Raw genomic sequence first — 17834 nt, 5'->3', positions numbered from 1 at the left:
AGCAAGTCTTAAACTCTTGCGTCGAATGACCGAGTTATAAATGAGCCTACTCTCATGACTAAATCCCAGACTCTCTCGCCGAACGACCGAGTTATAAATGAGTCTTCTCTCATGACTAAGTCTCAGACTCTCAGATCGTTTGGTTGAGTTATAAGTCAGCTTGCTTCATGACCAAATCCCAGACTCTCGCGCCGAATGGCCGAGTTATAAGTGAGCTTGTTCTCACGACTAAGTCCCAGACTCTGGCCTCAAATGGTTGAGTTATAAGTGAGCTTGCTCTCACAACCAAGTCCCAGATTCTCGTGCCGAACAGTTGAGTTATAAGTGAGATTGCTCTCACGACCAAGTCCCAACCTCTCGCATTGAATTACTGAGTTATAAGTGAGTTGGCTCCTATAACTAAGTCTCAAATTCTTAGCATTCAAATGAACTTGACAAGTAAAAGGAAGTAAGGAGCATTGCAAAATGCTAAGGCATAAAAATGTTGAATACCCATAAAGGAGAATATACTAGCTGTTGAAGTCTTTATAGAACCACAGAAGAACTTGAAAAGAGCATTAAGTAAGTTCGACAAAAGTGTCGTTGGGAATGATCTCCAAGATCTTTTGACACTTAATGAAATTTTTGGGAACATCTATACTTAGATAGCCTCCATCCTTTAACTACTTGATGGTCCCCTTAGCGCCATAGACAAACGATTTATTGGTCTAATCGGCCAACAGTTGATTGAAGTTTCAGGAATGCAGATACTCCACTCTGAAAGCTTCACGTTGATCGGGCTCTCCCTCTTTATATTTAGCAAACTTTGCTTTTGATGCCTCTAGCTCAGCCTTTAGCGCCTCCAGCTCAGCATCTTTTTGTAGCGAGGAGTTGTTGATGTTCCTCGACCTGAAGCTTTCTAGCCACTTTCTCAGCCACTTGCCTAGATTGTTCTGTGAGAAGATTGGCCTTAGTTTCTTCTAACTTCTTGACCAAAGCTCGAGCCTCCTTGTTCTTGAGGTCTAAGTCGTCTATGGCTCTAAGCTTCTGAGTGTTGGCCGACTAGAAATGGGAATCATAAGTTTGAGCATGTTTCTGTAGCCTCTCATGCTGGATGGCATGATCATGATTTTTATTTTTTTCTACTGAGAGCACTCGCTCGGCCGTCGGTAATATCTCCACCTGGCTCTCTAATTCTTTCTTTAACTGGGTTACCTCTGTGGATAGCCGCTCGGTCGCGCTGTGTGAAGTGGTGGCTTCACCGACCGAGCCTTGGAGAGCTTTATGTTCGTGGCTCAATGTAGCCAATTTCTGGCAAAGCACTAATCCCTACACCTAGAACTATCAAAGTAAGAAGAAGGTTAAATGACGCTTACCCCAGTGATGCCTTGAAAAAAGCGGTCAACTAGTTCCTCGTTGGAATTGGTGGCCACTCAGGCTCATGCATCCACCCAAGTTTGGGCCAAGGGTGGGTGGTGTTGGTTGCTACTCGGAAAACCTAGAGGTTCCACTGTACAAAAATTTTGTACAAAGGTCTGAACCTTTTCCTAGCTACCATGTGTTCTTTTAAATTAAATTTTGGATCGCCTGCGGAACTTAACACGTTTGATCCAAAACTTAATCTATTTGTTCTTTTAGGTTTTGACTTGGGTCTCCTGCGGAACTTAACACGTTCGACCCAAATCACCTTAAGTTATTAATTCCATTAAATATTAATTTCCATAATTGGTTCCCAGTACTGACGTGGCGAGGCACACGGCCTTCTTGGATATGGGAGCAACCACCACCGACTAGACAAAACCTTTTATGGAAAGCTAATATTTAATTTCCTAAAATAACTTTAGTTTAACCGAAAAGAACAATCAAATCACAAGGATAAATAAAACAAAAGAACACAACATCGAAAAACATATTCGAAATACTAGAATCGTAAGCCTCTTGTATTTGGTATTATTTCCAAAAATAACTAGTATGATGCGGAAAGAAAAATTACTAGTTATACCTTTTAGAAAGACCTCTTGATTTTCTACCGTATTCCTCTTCTAACCTCGGACGTTGTGTGGGCAATGATCTTCCGAGATGAGAACCACCTTTCCACCTTCCTTCTTTCTTCTAGATTTCGGCCACAATAAACTCCTCCAAGGATGAAGAATTTTGGCCACCACCAATGCTCCAAGGGATGCTAGAGACGAGGCTTGCTTTCTCTCCTTCTTCTCCTTCCTTGATCCGGCCACAAACAAAAGCTCCACCAAGAGATAAGTTTCGGCCAACAAGAGGAGAGGAGAGAAATAGGGCCGGCCACCAAAACCAAAGAGGAGAGGAAAGAAAAAGAATAGAAGTTTTTTTTTTTTGAAGGCTCCTCTACCTCCTCTTTTATAATCCTTGGTTTTGGCAAATAAGGAAATTTTAATAAAAACTTCCTAATTCTTTTGCCATGAAAAGGAAAAATTTATTTAATTAAAAATAATTTTTCTTCTCACAATTATAATGGCCGGCCACACCTATTCTCCAAGCAAATAAAAATTTTAAACACAAATTAAAACTTCCGTATTTGCTTCCGGAAATTTTATAAAAAATTTCTCCAATAATTTTAATCCCTTCATGATTGGTAAAAGGAAATTTTATAAATTAAATCTTTCTTTAAACATGTGGATAATTTCCGGAAAGTTATCTCTAAAAATTAAAATCTCTTTTCAATTTACAAATAAGGAAAGATATCAAATCTTTTCTTAATCTTTTGTAGAAACTAATAAAAGAGAATTATTAATTTTTTAATTTTCTTTTAAATCATGAACATGGTTAAAAAGGAAAGTTTTTATCAAAATTAAAATCAACCTTTTAATCTACAAATAAGGAAAGAGATTTAGCTCTTCTCTTAATCTTTTGTAGAATCTTATAAAAGGAAAGATTTAAATTTTTAAACTCTCTTTTAAATCATGTTATCCACATAAGAAAAATTTTAAAAATAAAAAACCTTTTATTTTAATTTGGGCCGGCCACACCAAGCTTGAACCCAAGCTAGGGCCGACCACCTTGAAGCACCCATGAACCAAACTTTGGCCGGCCCTAGCTTGGTCTACAAGCTAGTTTGGCCAGCCCCTATGGGATGGGTAAGAAGGTAGGTATAGTACTCTATAATTAAGAGGCTACGATAGGGACCGAGAGGAGGAATTGGTTTTGGTCTCCCGATGAAATTAAGTATCCCGTGTTCGCCCCGAACACACAACTTAATTTCATCAATAATAATTCATTCCACTAAAGAACTATTATTGAACTACCGCACCAATCCCAAATTACATTTTGGGCTCCTTCTTATTATGAGTGTGTCAGTCTCCCTGTGTTTAAGATAACAAATGTCCACTAATTAAGTAAGTTACTGACAACTCACTTAATTAATATCTAGCTCCAAAAGTAGTACCACTCAACTTTATCATCATGTCGGACTAAGTCCACCTGCAGGGTTTAACATGACAATCCTTATGAGCTCCTCTTGGGGACATTCTCAACCTAGATTACTAGGACACAATTTCCTTCTATAATCAACAACACACACTATAAGTGATATCATTTCCTAACTTATCGGGCTTATTGATTCATCGAACTAAATCTCACCCATTGATAAATTAAAGAAATAAATAGCAAATATATGTGCTTGTTATTATATTAGGATTAAGAGCACACACTTCCATAATAACTGAGGTCTTTGTTCCTTTATAAAGTCAGTATAAAAGAAACGACCTCTAATGGTCCTACTCAATACACTCTTAGTGTACTAGTGTAATTATATAGTTAAGATAAACTAACACCTAATTACACTACGACCTTCCAATGGTTTGTTCCTTTCCATCATGGTCGTGAGCTACTGTTTATAATTTATAAGGTACTGATAACATGATCTTCTGTGTGTGACACTACACACCATGTTATTTACAATATAAATTAATTGAACAACTACATTTATCACAAATGTAGACATTTGACCAATGTGATCTTTATTTCTAGATAAATGTTTTATACCAAAAGTTAGGCTTTTAGTATAAATTCTAACAATCTCCCTCTTATACTAAAAGACTAAGCTGCCATATCTGCTGCCATACATCTGATTCTCATGCCTTTCAAAAAGCTCTTGCCTTAAGGACCTTAGGTTATCATCTGATGCAATCTAGGCGGCAACAACTTCTCCTCGTTATACAATTTCTCGTATTGGGTAGTACTTGCGCACTATTGTGTTTACTTGCCTTATAGACTCATGATTTCTTCGAGTTTGCTACTGCACCATTATTATTACAATAAATTGTAATAATCGTTGGACAAACTAGAAATCATATCTAAGTCTATCTTGAGGTTATTAAGTCATTCATCTTTTATGGCTACCTCAGAGGCTTGCCATATACTCAGCTTCTATGGTGGAGTCCAGAAAAACACCTATGCTTATCACTCTTCCATAGTTATGACTTTTCCTCCTAAAGTAAACACAAAACCCCGAGGTCGACTTATTATTGTCCCTATCCGATTGGAAGTCAAAATCCATGCAACCTACAGGAACAAAATTAACTGCCTTGTAAGCTAGCATATAATCTCTAGTGCCTCTAAGGTACTTTTAATATATGCTTTACTGCAGTCCAATGTCTTTGTCTAGGGTTACTTTGATATCTGCTAACTATGCCCTTGGCAAAACAGATTTATGATCTCGTGCATAGCATACATTAGGTTGTCTAACTGCTGAAGCATAAAGAACTCCCTTCATGTCCTCAATCTCCTTTGATGTCATTGGAGACATCTCTTTAGATAAAGACACTCCATGCTTAAAAGGTAAGAATCCTTTCTAGGAGTTTTGCATGCTAAAAACGAACAAGGATTTTTCCGATGTATTAAGCTTGGGATAAGTAATATATATATATATATTTTTTTTTTTTTCTTGCAATCCCTTATTACTTTGATCTCAAAAATATATACATTCTCCCAAGTCCTTTATATCAAATTATTTGGACAACCATACCCTTACTTCTGACAACATTTTGATATTGTTTCCAACTACCAAAAATGTTATCTACGTATAGTACAAGAAACACCATCACGTTTCCATCACACCTTTTGTATACACAAGACTTATCCGTTTACTCAATAAATCCATAGGTCCGGATTACTTTGATAAACTGGATGTTCCAAGACCTTGAAGCTTTGCCTCAGTCCATAGACTGATTGAGCTTGCACACAAGATGCTCTTAGCCCTTTACAATGAACCCTTCTGGTTGCTTTATATGGATGCTTTCTTCAAGACTTTCATTAAGGAATGTTGTCTTGACATCCACTTGCCAAATAGATAAAAGAATCCGGATAGACTTAAGCATGGCTACCGGTGAAAAGTTTCCTTTTTCATCTAGCCTTGCTTTTGAAAGTTTCTACCTTCCTGTCTATCCCTCTTTTCCTATTATAGACCTTTTTACACCCAAAGGCTTTTACACCATTTGGTGTTTCTACAAGCTTCCAGATTTTATTAGAATACATATATTCTAATTCTGTTATTCATTACTCTTTGCCAAGATGTTGCATCTTTATCTTGGAGTGCTTCGTCATATGTCCGGAGATCAGGTTCATGTCCTCCAGGGATCGAGTCCAAAAACTCTCCCAAAACATGAATCCTTTTAGGTTGCCTAACAACCCTCCCACTACGACAAGGCACTTTCTGCAATTGTGTATCATTTGTGATACGTGTTGCGATTTCTTGTGGTATCTCATCTTGTACAGTTGGTACTAGATTAGACATGTCTTTATTATTTTCTTAAGAACAAATTTTCTTATGGGCACATGGTTTATTACATAGTCCTTTTCTAAAAATCGGTCATTGATGCTAACAATGACCTTCTGATTTTTAAGACTATAAACCTACTTTCATTTCTCTAGGATAACCCACAAACAAGTGAATTTCTGTCCAACTATCATTGTTTAGTAAAATTTTTATTCAGCCCAGTTTTCCGCATTAGTAATTTAGCTGCAGTTAGCAAAGAAACTGTAGCGGTCCGCCTTGCAGCCTAGCAGTAGAAGGTGGGTCGTTACAGTATATCCTTAAAATGATTTTGGTAATATTCTAAATAACTCATCAATCTACTTATTTCCATAAGAGTCCTATACCTTCCTTTTTCTACACCATTCTGTTGGGGTGTACCAGGTGCAGTTAGTTGGGATTGAATCCCTACTTCTGATAAGTGACTCCTAAATTCTCCCAAGAAGTACTTGCCACTACGATTTTACCATAGTGACTTTTACTTTAACATTTCTCCGCATCAGCCTTGTACTCTTTGAATTAATCAAAGTACTTAGTCTTGCGGTACATTAAGTAAATTTATTTGTATCTTGAATAGTTGTCTATAAAATAGACAAAATATTCAATACTACCTCTTGTCTGGATAGTCATAGGATCACACAAATCAGAATGAACCAATTTCAACATATCTTTGACTCCATACCCCTTAGACTTAAAAGCTTCTTGGTTATTTTTCCTTCCAAGTAAGACTCGCAGGTTGGAAAGATTTCCACTACTAATGAACCCAAAAGTTCATCAGCTACCAATGAATCCTACTCAAGTTAATATAACCTAGCCTTAGATGTCAAAGATATAATTGGTTCATTTTCGAAGGTTACTTTCTCTTAAAGTTAGAAGATGTGTTACTAATTTCCATTTGTTGCATCATGAGAGTTATTGGATTTATAAATTTCCAACCAACGTACCAGAACAGATAACTTCCCTCTTTTTCTTAATAACAACTTTATTATTAAAAGAGACAGAACATCAAGTTCTTTGAATAGTTTAGAAACTGAAAACTAGTTCTTTCTAAACTTGGTGCGTAAAGACAATTACTCAAAAATCCATGTTTTATTCTTATCAAAAGATAAACATCTCACACTACAACAACTACCATTTTTACAGTAGTGCCCATGTGGACGGTGTTTTAATTTTCATTTAGTTGCCAGGTTTCCTGGAACCCTGCAATGAATTGCGGACATGATTAATGGCATCTGTATCTACACTCCAGGTTCTGGTAGATAACACCACTAAACATGTTTCAACTAATGAATTAAATACACCTATATTGTTCTTAATTCTAAGAAGGTAGTCTACCTTAATGTCCAAGTCCTATTTCCAATCATTACAATTGGGACTACTAAGTCTTTTCTATAGTATGACTACTAGGGGATTGACAACCATTTTAAATCCTAAGAATCACAAAAATATTTGGTCAAGATCAACTCCTTAAAATCCCCATGAATTTTGTATGCCACGATAGTGTGAACGTATACAAAATCGAAGAGGAGATTTTACTCATTAATTTTATTATCTCGTCAATTTTACTTTATGACAAATAAAATTAATAGTTGATCTGTCTTTGATCAAATATTTGGTCAAAACTTTTTGAATTTAAAATAACATTGATTCCTCAAACAATATTATTTAAATTCACCAACACCTCAAACACCGTGAATTTTGCATGCCACGATAGTGTGGACGTATACAAAATTTAAACATTTGTAAGAGGAGAGGTTTACCCATTAATTATCTTGTCAATAAATCTTTATGACAAATAAAATTACCTCAAACACCGTGAATTTTGTATGCCACGATAGTGTGGACGTATATAAAATCAAACATTTGTAAGAGGGGTTTTTAATTTTATTATCTTGTCAACCTATTTATTTGACAAATTAATAGTTGGTTTTCTTCGGTCACACAAATAATAGTAGTGACTCCGATGGGGAGGATACTATTAGACGTGCCTAAGTGTATACCATTACTTGACACTAAGTCCATTAATAAGATTATGCCCCTTCCGATGGGGAAGATCACACGCTCTTAATTAACTTCCTATAGTCATCCAAAATGGAAGTTTAATCTAGTGATCCGCAAACAAGCTCATCCGATATGGAGGAAGGCACTTAGAGCCAACGCGCAAGCTTGTTGCATCACTTATAAACCAGTAATGGAGACCGTGGAATTTATTTAAAATAAATCCCTCTCCCACTTAGTTATTTAAAGTGAGGAATTTTGACTATGCTAGTCTTCCTAACATGCATACTAACAAGCACACACAACACAGCATAAAAAGCAATAAATAGAAAAACTAATTTTCAACTATTATGGCTTTTATCTATTGCGGTCCTCCGTGTGTCGCCAACCCTAGCTGCTGCCATCTTTGGCCACCGCCACCGGGTCTAGTTGTCGCATCCATCTTGCTCCTTGTTCCGCTGCGCCTCTAGTCCTCAAAAAAAAAGTTCCACGCCTTGCAAGATTCGATCCGCGACATAAATAGAATTTTACATTTTTCGATCCTATATTCCTCGAAGGAATGTACATGTAACTAGATCAAAAAAAATAAAATCCTAATAAAACTAAATACAGCTCCTGCTGTATTTTATAATACAATCATACACACACAATAAAATGCCCTTGACATGTCCAAGGGTCCAATCACACACATAATAACTATAAGCCATAATAGTTGGATCCTGCATCCACAAAGTTAGCACATCCTACAATTATCCTGCCTAAATTATGTATGACATGTGCATAATTAAACTAATACCAAATACACAGAGGCAAAACCCTAGCTTTGATACCAATTGTTGGTTGCTACTCGGAAAACCTAGAGGTTCCACTGTACAAAAATTTTGTACAAAGGTCTGAACCTTTTCCTAGCTACCGTGTGTTCTTTTAAATTAAATTTTGGATCGCCTGCGGAACTTAACACGTTTGATCCAAAACTTAATCTACTCGTTCTTTTAGGTTTTGACTTGGGTCTCATGCGGAACTTAACACGTTCGACCCAAATCACCTTAAGTTATTAATTCCATTAAATATTAATTTCCATAATTGGTTCCCAGTACTGACGTGGCGAGGCACACGACCTTCTTGGATATGGGAGCAACCACCACCGACTAGACAAAACCTTTTATGGAAAGCTAATATTTAATTTCCTAAAATAACTTTAGGTTAACCGAAAAGAACAATCAAATCACAAGGATAAATAAAACAAAAGAACACAACATCGAAAAACATATTCGAACTACTAGAATCGTAAGCCTCTTGTATTTGGTATTATTTCCAAAAATAACTAGTATGATGCGGAAAGAAAAATTACTAGTTATACCTTTTAGAAAGACCTCTTGATCTTCTACCGTATTCCTCTTCTAACCTCGGACGTTGTGTGGGCAATGATCTTCCGAGATGAGAACCACCTTTCCACCTTCCTTCTTTCTTCTAGATTTCGGCCACAATAAACTCCTCCAAGGATGAAGAATTTCGGCCACCACCAATGCTCCAAGGGATGCTAGAGACGAGGTTTGCTTTCTCTCCTTCTTCTCCTTCCTTGATCCGGCCACAAACAAAAGCTCCACCAAGAGATAAGTTTCGGCCAACAAGAGGAGAGGAGAGAAATAGGGTCGGCCACCAAAACCAAAGAGGAGAGGAAAGAAAAAGAATAGAAGTTTTTTTTTTTTAAGGCTCCTCTACCTCCTCTTTTATAATCCTTGGTTTTGGCAAATAAGGAAATTTTAATAAAAACTTCCTTAATTATTTTGCCATGAAAAGGAAAAATTTATTTAATTAAAAATAATTTTTCTTCTCACAATTATAATGGCCGGCCACACCTATTCTCCAAGCAAATAAAAATTTTAAACACAAATTAAAACTTCCTTATTTGCTTCCGGAAATTTTATAAAAAATTTCTCCAATAATTTTAATCCCTTCATGATTGGTAAAAAGGAAATTTTATAAATTAAATCTTTCTTTAAACATGTGGATAATTTTCGGAAAGTTATCTCTAAAAATTAAAATCTCTTTTCAATGTACAAATAAGGAAAGATATCAAATCTTTTCTTAATCTTTGTAGAAACTAATAAAAGAGAATTATTAATTTTTAAACTTTCTTTTAAATCATGAACATGGTTAAAAAGGAAAGTTTTTATCAAAATTAAAATCAACCTTTTAATCTACAAATAAGGAAAGAGATTTAGCTCTTCTCTTAATCTTTTGTAGAATCTTATAAAAGGAAAGATTTAAATTTTTAAACTCTCTTTTAAATCATGTTATCCACATAAGAAAAATTTTAAAAATAAAAAACCTTTTATTTTAATTTGGGCCGGCCACACCAAGCTTGAACCCAAGCTAGGGCCGGCCACCTTGAAGCACCCATGAACCAAACTTTGGCCAGCCCTAGCTTGGTCTACAAGCTAGTTTGGCCAGCCCCTATGGGATGGGTAAGAAGGTGGGTATAGGTGGGTATAGTACTCTATAATTAAGAGGCTACGATAGGGACCGAGAGGAGGAATTGGTTTTGGTCTCCCGATGAAATTAAGTATCCCGTGTTCGCCCCGAACACACAACTTAATTTCATCAATAATAATTCATTCCACTAAAGAACTATTATTGAACTACCGCACCAATCCCAAATTACATTTTGGACTCCTTCTTATTATGAGTGTGTCAGTCTCCCTGTGTTTAAGATAACAAATGTCCACTAATTAAGTAAGTTACTGACAACTCACTTAATTAATATCTAGCTCCAAGAGTAGTACCACTCAACTTTATCATCATGTCGGACTAAGTCCACCTGCAGGGTTTAACATGACAATCCTTATGAGCTCCTCTTGGGGGCATTCTCAACCTAGATTACTAGGACACAATTTCCTTCTATAATCAACAACACACTATAAGTGATATCATTTCCCAACTTATCGGGCTTATTGATTCATCGAACTAAATCTCACCCATTGATAAATTAAAGAAATAAATAGCAAATATATGTGCTTGTTATTATATTAGGATTAAGAGCACACACTTCCATAATAACTGATGTCTTTGTTCCTTTATAAAGTCAGTATAAAAGAAACGACCTCTAATGGTCCTACTCAATACACTCTTAGTGTACTAGTGTAATTATATAGTTAAGATAAACTAACACCTAATTACACTACGACCTTCCAATGATTTGTTCCTTTCCATCATGGTCGTGAGCTACTGTTTATAATTTATAATGTACTGATAACATGATCTTCTGTGTGTGACACCACACACCATGTTATCTACAATATAAATTAATTGAACAACTACATTTATCACAAATGTAGACATTTGACCAATGTGATCTTTATTTCTAGATAAATATTTTATACCAAAAGCTAGGCTTTTAGTATACATTCTAACAGGTGACACATAGGCTGATGGACATAGATCGATAAAAACATCATAAGTTGGTTAGATTGAATATCTCCAGCTGATTAGGTAGGTTGAACTCTAAGTTGGATCCGACCCATCTGAAATTATCTATATTGAAGGGCATTGCCCCTGAACCTCCAGCAAAGGTGTGCTGCTCCTTGCAACCCCCTTGGCGAGCTCACAACGAAGTTTGACCATCGTAACTCTGTATACTATAATAAATCAGAGTTCGCTCCGGCATGCTTGTCCCCATTTGTTACACTCCATCCATACCATACTGAAAGGATGTTATTTTTAAGCCTAAAGGTGAAATTGTTGGATAATTAATTAATTATCTTTGAAGTAATTTCTAATTCTTACCAATAATTTATACACAAGTTCCGAGTCCTTTTAGATTGACAACTGGATCATTTACTCTCTCACACGTCACATCTTTACATAAATCAGAAGCTAATTGTTTTTCTTAAACTGTTATAATTTGAAAGCCAGAGTGCTATAATTATAAATATTGACTGAAGAATGTGAGCTAGATTGCTTTGTCATTGTTTTTTTGTAGGTCCCAATCGGGACACAATGATGAAAGTAATCGTCACGAATGAAGTGTCGGCCCAAAACATCATGATGGGCTGAGAGGCATGGTCAAAGGAACAACAAATACCAGAGCTAGGGGCATAGTAGTAACTGTGATGATGTGAACATGGAAATGTCCAATTCGTCTGTGATAACAAACCTTATCTATCTGGTCGAGACGATATTACTAATTTTGGAGAAAATGGGGATGGCCTAGGATACATTTTTCACGAGTTATTCTATCTTAGGTGCGCCTTACCCCTTGAAATAAAACGAGTTCTTTCTATAATTGATGGTTCGGTTATTAATTTGTTCCCATCACTAAACTGTAGCCCATATGTGGCTTCTTATTTATGTAGTTTGAAGGGAAAGTAAGACACCTACTTTAAAGCCAAAAAGTAATTACATTATTTCACTCTCCACTTTTGCCCATCTTAATTAGAAAAAGAAGCAAGTAATGCCATAATTGTTATGTTTATGAGAAATTTAAATCAAAATTGATGGATTTTGAGCTGAGTTAAATTTATTTCTTTTTCTTTTCTTCCTAGTTGTGATACATATGCCTCTATGTTTGAAGTAATTTCTAATTCTCATTAACAATTTATCCGAGTTCCTAGTTCGTTTAGAATTGCTAATGGAGTTTTACTCTCGCATACAAACTCACACCTTTACGTTTTTTTTGAGAAGCTCAAGTGTTTTGCAAATACTGATGGAAGAAAAGAAGATCTTTTGTCATTTATTTTCTGGTCAAAGGGGAACACTGGAAGGTTGGTATAATCACAAGTATTCTCAATAAGAGTTCAAAACATAGTGCTGAATTAAGTTCAATAGGGTTTCTAGAAAGCATATATGCACAAAATCTGAATCATTTTGATGGTAAATGATCCTGTCCAAAAATGGTGAAGGTGGATGGCTAGAAAGGTAGCTCTGATATTGACTAAATGAATACTCCTCGCTATTTTGCGTGTCAAAAGGAGCGTTAGCAACCGGGCCAGGGAAGAGATCTCTGGCGCAGGTTCTCCGACGCTCAAGTCAGTGATCGGTTTGAAAATAGTGAATAGTGGAATGAACAGTAGCAAATGAGCGTATGTAATCGCGTAGCATCGGAAGGCCTGCATCGGGTTCTCTTCCCTAACTTGGTTGCAAATGCTCCCTTTGACACGCAGGACATCGAGGAGTCTCCATTTAGTCAACATCAGAGTTACCTTCCCAGCCAGCCACCTTCATTGTTTTTGGACAGGATCATATTTAGCGTTGCCTGTGGAAACTTTACCTGCATTCGAAAAATGAAGATGGACGAGACTGGACGACTCACCACTATGACTCTGACGCAAGAAGATTTACACCTATTGATCACCACCCGAGCAACAAGGATGATACAACAACATCAAGTGGTAATCAAGTGCCCTTTGCTGAACGACCCCGTAGTATCTGTGACTAGCCAGTAGGTTGACTGAGGGATCTGAGTGGAAGGCTCAACGGGGTTCCAACTGATCCATCCTCCCCTTGTCGCCTTCCTTCAAGTACCTGTGCAGCCAAATGGGCGTCCACTCATGCCCCCATCACCAATTGCATATCACTGAGCGTTGTTCCGAATGCCTCTTGATAATATGAGTCTAGCGGAAAGGCCCCAAGGTTCTTCTTTTGAAGATGTGCCCGACTAGGACCGTTGTAAAGGCCAGGTGCCAATGACCAGCAACTCCCCTAAGTGGGCGAGCATGTCATTCTCCCAAGAAATCTTAGAAGATAAACCGTCGGCTCATTTTTGACTCCTGTCGATCGGGGAATACGGAGGCGCAACCGACCTCGAGGACCACTTCCTTAAATTTGAAAATGTTATCCTCCACCAATATACAAACGGAGTCAAGTGTCGAGTGTTTCTCACCACTCTGTCCAGCTCGGCGCAGTGATGATTCAACCGACTCCTAGCTGAGTCCATATGTTATTTCAAAGACTTTTGTCGGGCGTTCGTCCATCATTTTGCAAGTAGCCATCGTTATCACAAGAAGACAATAAGTCTGTTTTCGCTCAAGCAAGGGACAAAGGAGATATTGAGGGCCTACATCAAGAAATTCAATCAGGTGGTCATGAACGTCCCCTCGACCACCCAGGAGATTTTAGTGAATGTCTTCTCTTAGGGACTCATTGATAGTGATTTTTTTTTGATTCCTTACCAAGAAATCTCCGAGGGATTTTGATCTTCTCCTCAGACGAGCCACCAAATACATCAATGTTGAAGAAACTCAGTCCACTCGGAAAAAAGAGGTGGCTCCTACTGCTCCCGTCGCTGCTCCCGATCGCCGAGCGACCCCTAATGCCCTGCCTCCAAAGGGGCCCCGACTGAGCCCTCCTCCACATCATCATGAATCAAGGCCGCACGTAGTTCAACATGTAGAGGTCGATCGCATGCGCTTCCTCGAGCCCCGACAACGGACTCCTATTTTTTGTACTTACCACCACTCGGGAACTTATAATATAGAAGATTGCTACTATTATAATCAAGAGTTACACCGACCGGCTAATCAGGGATTTTGCAAATTATCCCCTTCTCCTAACCGCCAACGTCACTACCAACCGAACAGACCCCCGGGTCGGAACCCTGCAAGAGCTGACAGAAACCAGTAGCGACCCCAACAAAGAAATAACCAAGCATTGTCTCAGGCATCCATTGAGCAGTCTCTACGATGACCCACCCAGGAGAAAGAAAATCATAACAATGTCGCTCAAGGTAACATTGGTATGATAATAGGTGGCCTGACCTACGGTGATTCCAATCAGGCCAAAAAATCACATGTATGCAGGTTGGAGATCTACACGGTCGAGTGTAGCCAAGAGAAAGCGCAAGGACTAGAGATCAGTTTTGTCCCTAAAGACTTAGAGAGGGCGGAGATACCCCACGATGACGTGTTAATTATTAAAGTTGTGATCGCCAATTATAATATTCATCATACTTTTGTTAACACAGCCAACTCGGTCAACATTAATTTCAAGAAGGCATTCGAGCAACTTCAGATAGACAAAAACGAGCTCCAGCCAATTACTACACTTTTGTACGGGTTCACAGGTGTAACGACCCGCCTTCTACTACTAGGCTGTAAGGTCGAATCGCTACGATTTTGCTGTGCTATACTGTGTGGAAAGCTGGGCTAATTAAAATTTTACTAACCATCTGATTAATGTTAACTCTGACACTAACATTCCGGGTGTACTTTGGAGTTGTACACCGGCTAGGGGAGGTATTTTCAACTGGTGACCCCCCCCCTCCAGATCGATCCACAGACCGATCTGCTGATACTGGTACGTTCACAAGGCCCTGGATCGGTCGGTTGTCCGATCCCGAAGCTACATCGCTCCTGTACGCACCTGGATCGGTCTGCAGACCGATCCAGGTGTGGCCTGATCGGTCGCTACGACCGATCCAGGTATGTCTGGATCGGTCGGCTGACCGATCCAGGTATGTCTGGATAGGTCGGCTGACCGATCCAGGCACCTGGAAATCTCCTAGTGACACGGCCAGGCCCTGATCGGTCTGGAGACCGATCAGGGTCTGATTTCACCCGGGGAATCTGATTTCAGCACTTTGGCGTGCCAAAACCCCACACAACATCTAACTAATGCATCATAAACTATTCTAACAACATGTAATAACATTTTAACGACATAAACTAGAAATCTAACTTAACATAGAGCATAGTTTAGGAGTTCATGGCAACACACAACTAAAAGTGCTTAGAACATGAAACCAAAACCAATAAATAAAATGCTAAAGTAAATGCTAAAGAGTCTAATGCTCAATTTGCTACGTCCCCTAAGGATCTTTGATTCCGGTTCCATACACACCCACCATCTTTGCATTGCCCTCCAGCTTCCTCTGCTAGTCCATTTTCCTTTTACCTGTATCTGCAGTATAAGGAAAATAGTATCTGTAAGCCAAAAAGCTTAGTAAGAAACCATCTACCTCACAAAATCATGCATTCGATGCAGTATGCTTTTAAATCATGCTATTTGAAAATATGCACTGAACTTACTAAGACATGGTATACTGAAATCATAAGGCATAACATATGAGCATGGCATAAGCACTGAATCATGGCAAAGCAACCAAATGAACACTGAACTGAATATAGGCTAAACTAACTGAAACTAAATCTGTAACTGGAAACAAACTCAACTAGCATAACTGATTTTGAGTTTTGAAATCTAATACATAATAAGTGAAAATACTAACCATGCTGTTGGGCCCGGCAACTGTACATCCCTACTAGACCCGGGGTTGCAAGTCCCGAATTTAGCAGGGTTGTCTAGGCTATCTGAACCTAGGGACGACTGTGGGAGTCCAACCCAATGGATATCTAATCCAGTACAGTGCCACTGAAAATAAAATACTGATATCTATAGCTAACTGCTATAACATGTTGTTTCTAGGTTATCTGAACCTAGAGCTAGGTTGTCTGAACCTAGAGGCGACTGTGGGAGCCCACCCATTGGACCGTAGTCTCATACAACTAAAATAACCTGATTTACTGTTTTAAACGCTTCTAATGCATTTAACTGTAGTATTAAAATGCCTAAGTTGCATTTTACGGATCTAGTTATTTTATCGAACACTTAATGTGCCCCAACTCTCCTCTTTATTAGGAAGACCACTTTTAGGCACCCGACAACGTCTACAACCCCAACTGAAGAGGATAGGCGTGTCCGGCCCATCTAAAGGTGCTCAACTAATTCCTAAATCTGAGAGGAGGGTTAAAACACCCTACATGTCAACAAAATCTGCATATTACTAATCTAATGCATAGAAAATCCCAAACGGAGCTATTATACTGCAGGTGAGGGGTTTCTTACCTCTTGATCGTAATTTCTTACGATTCTATTCGCTAGAGTTCCGGTGGAGATGATCCTCTCGACGATCCGATCACGTCTTCGCGTTCCTCTCGCGGAGAAGAACCTCTTTCGTGTTGGTCGCCGGAAGATGAACCTATGGACCCTTGCCTTGGTGTGCCGTGCGTGAGAAGGAGGGAGAGGCGGCGGTGAGGTTTTGGAAGGGAAAAGTGGCGTGAGGTGAGGAGGTGCCGAACCAATCCTAAAATAAACCAACCCAACTTAAGTTCTTCTATTTATATTGAGTGGGTAACTAGGCCCAATTCTAATATAAATATAACTGATTCCTCTTTCTTTCAGCACGGCCCTGCTGGGTTCACCGGTTACTAAACTTATCCGTAAACCATAGGTCTCGGGTTCGATTCCCGCCTAAGCTATTTTACGGTTCTAATTATTTTTGCTACTTCCGCTACTCGGAAAATTCCGGAATAATATCTAAAAATCCCAGAAAAATCATACTATATTTCTAAAACAGTTTTGAGAATTTTCGGGCTTTACAACAGGTAACAAGGTGCAGTCAATCGGACAAATCTAGTTGTTTATCTCTCTGGGAGAAGAGCCAGCTGCTCATGAGAACTCGCTGGTCGAACTTCATCTTGGTGGATGCACCGTCGGCATATAACGCAATCTTAGGCCAATTGTTGCTAAATGAATTCAGAGCTGTCGTCTCCATATTCTATTAGGAATAAAATTCCCAGTGGATATCTCGGTCGGCGAGGTTAAAGGAGATCAGCTGGTAGCACGTAAGTGCTATATAGAAGTAGTAAAGACCGAGGCTCACGCCGCTCGAGAGATTCAACGAGTGGAGGTTAATGAAATTCATGAAACTCCTTCGACCTTAGTTTATGAAGAGAATGAGGAAGTACAAATCCACCCTAGCCTACCGGAGGCAATCACACAAATAGTTGTCGATATGAGCCTAGAGAATAAAGAAAAGTTGATCTCCTGCTTAATATGCAATAACAACATCTTCGCCTGCATCACCCATGAGCTCCCGGGTATCTCACCGACAGTAATAGAACACTTGCTACACGTTTGACCAAACACATGACCCATTAAGCAAAGAAAGAGGAATTTCATAGCAAAACCGAATCATCCAAGAAGAGCTGGACAAATTACTCGAGGCCAGACATATTCCTTAAGTGTAGTTCCTGGGTTAGCTAGCAAATGTAATACTGGTGTCTAAACCCAAGAA

Source organism: Zingiber officinale, chromosome 3A, assembly GCF_018446385.1.
Source record: "Zingiber officinale cultivar Zhangliang chromosome 3A, Zo_v1.1, whole genome shotgun sequence".
NCBI lineage: Eukaryota > Viridiplantae > Streptophyta > Magnoliopsida > Zingiberales > Zingiberaceae > Zingiber > Zingiber officinale.
Note: the sequence above shows the minus strand (reverse complement) of the source record.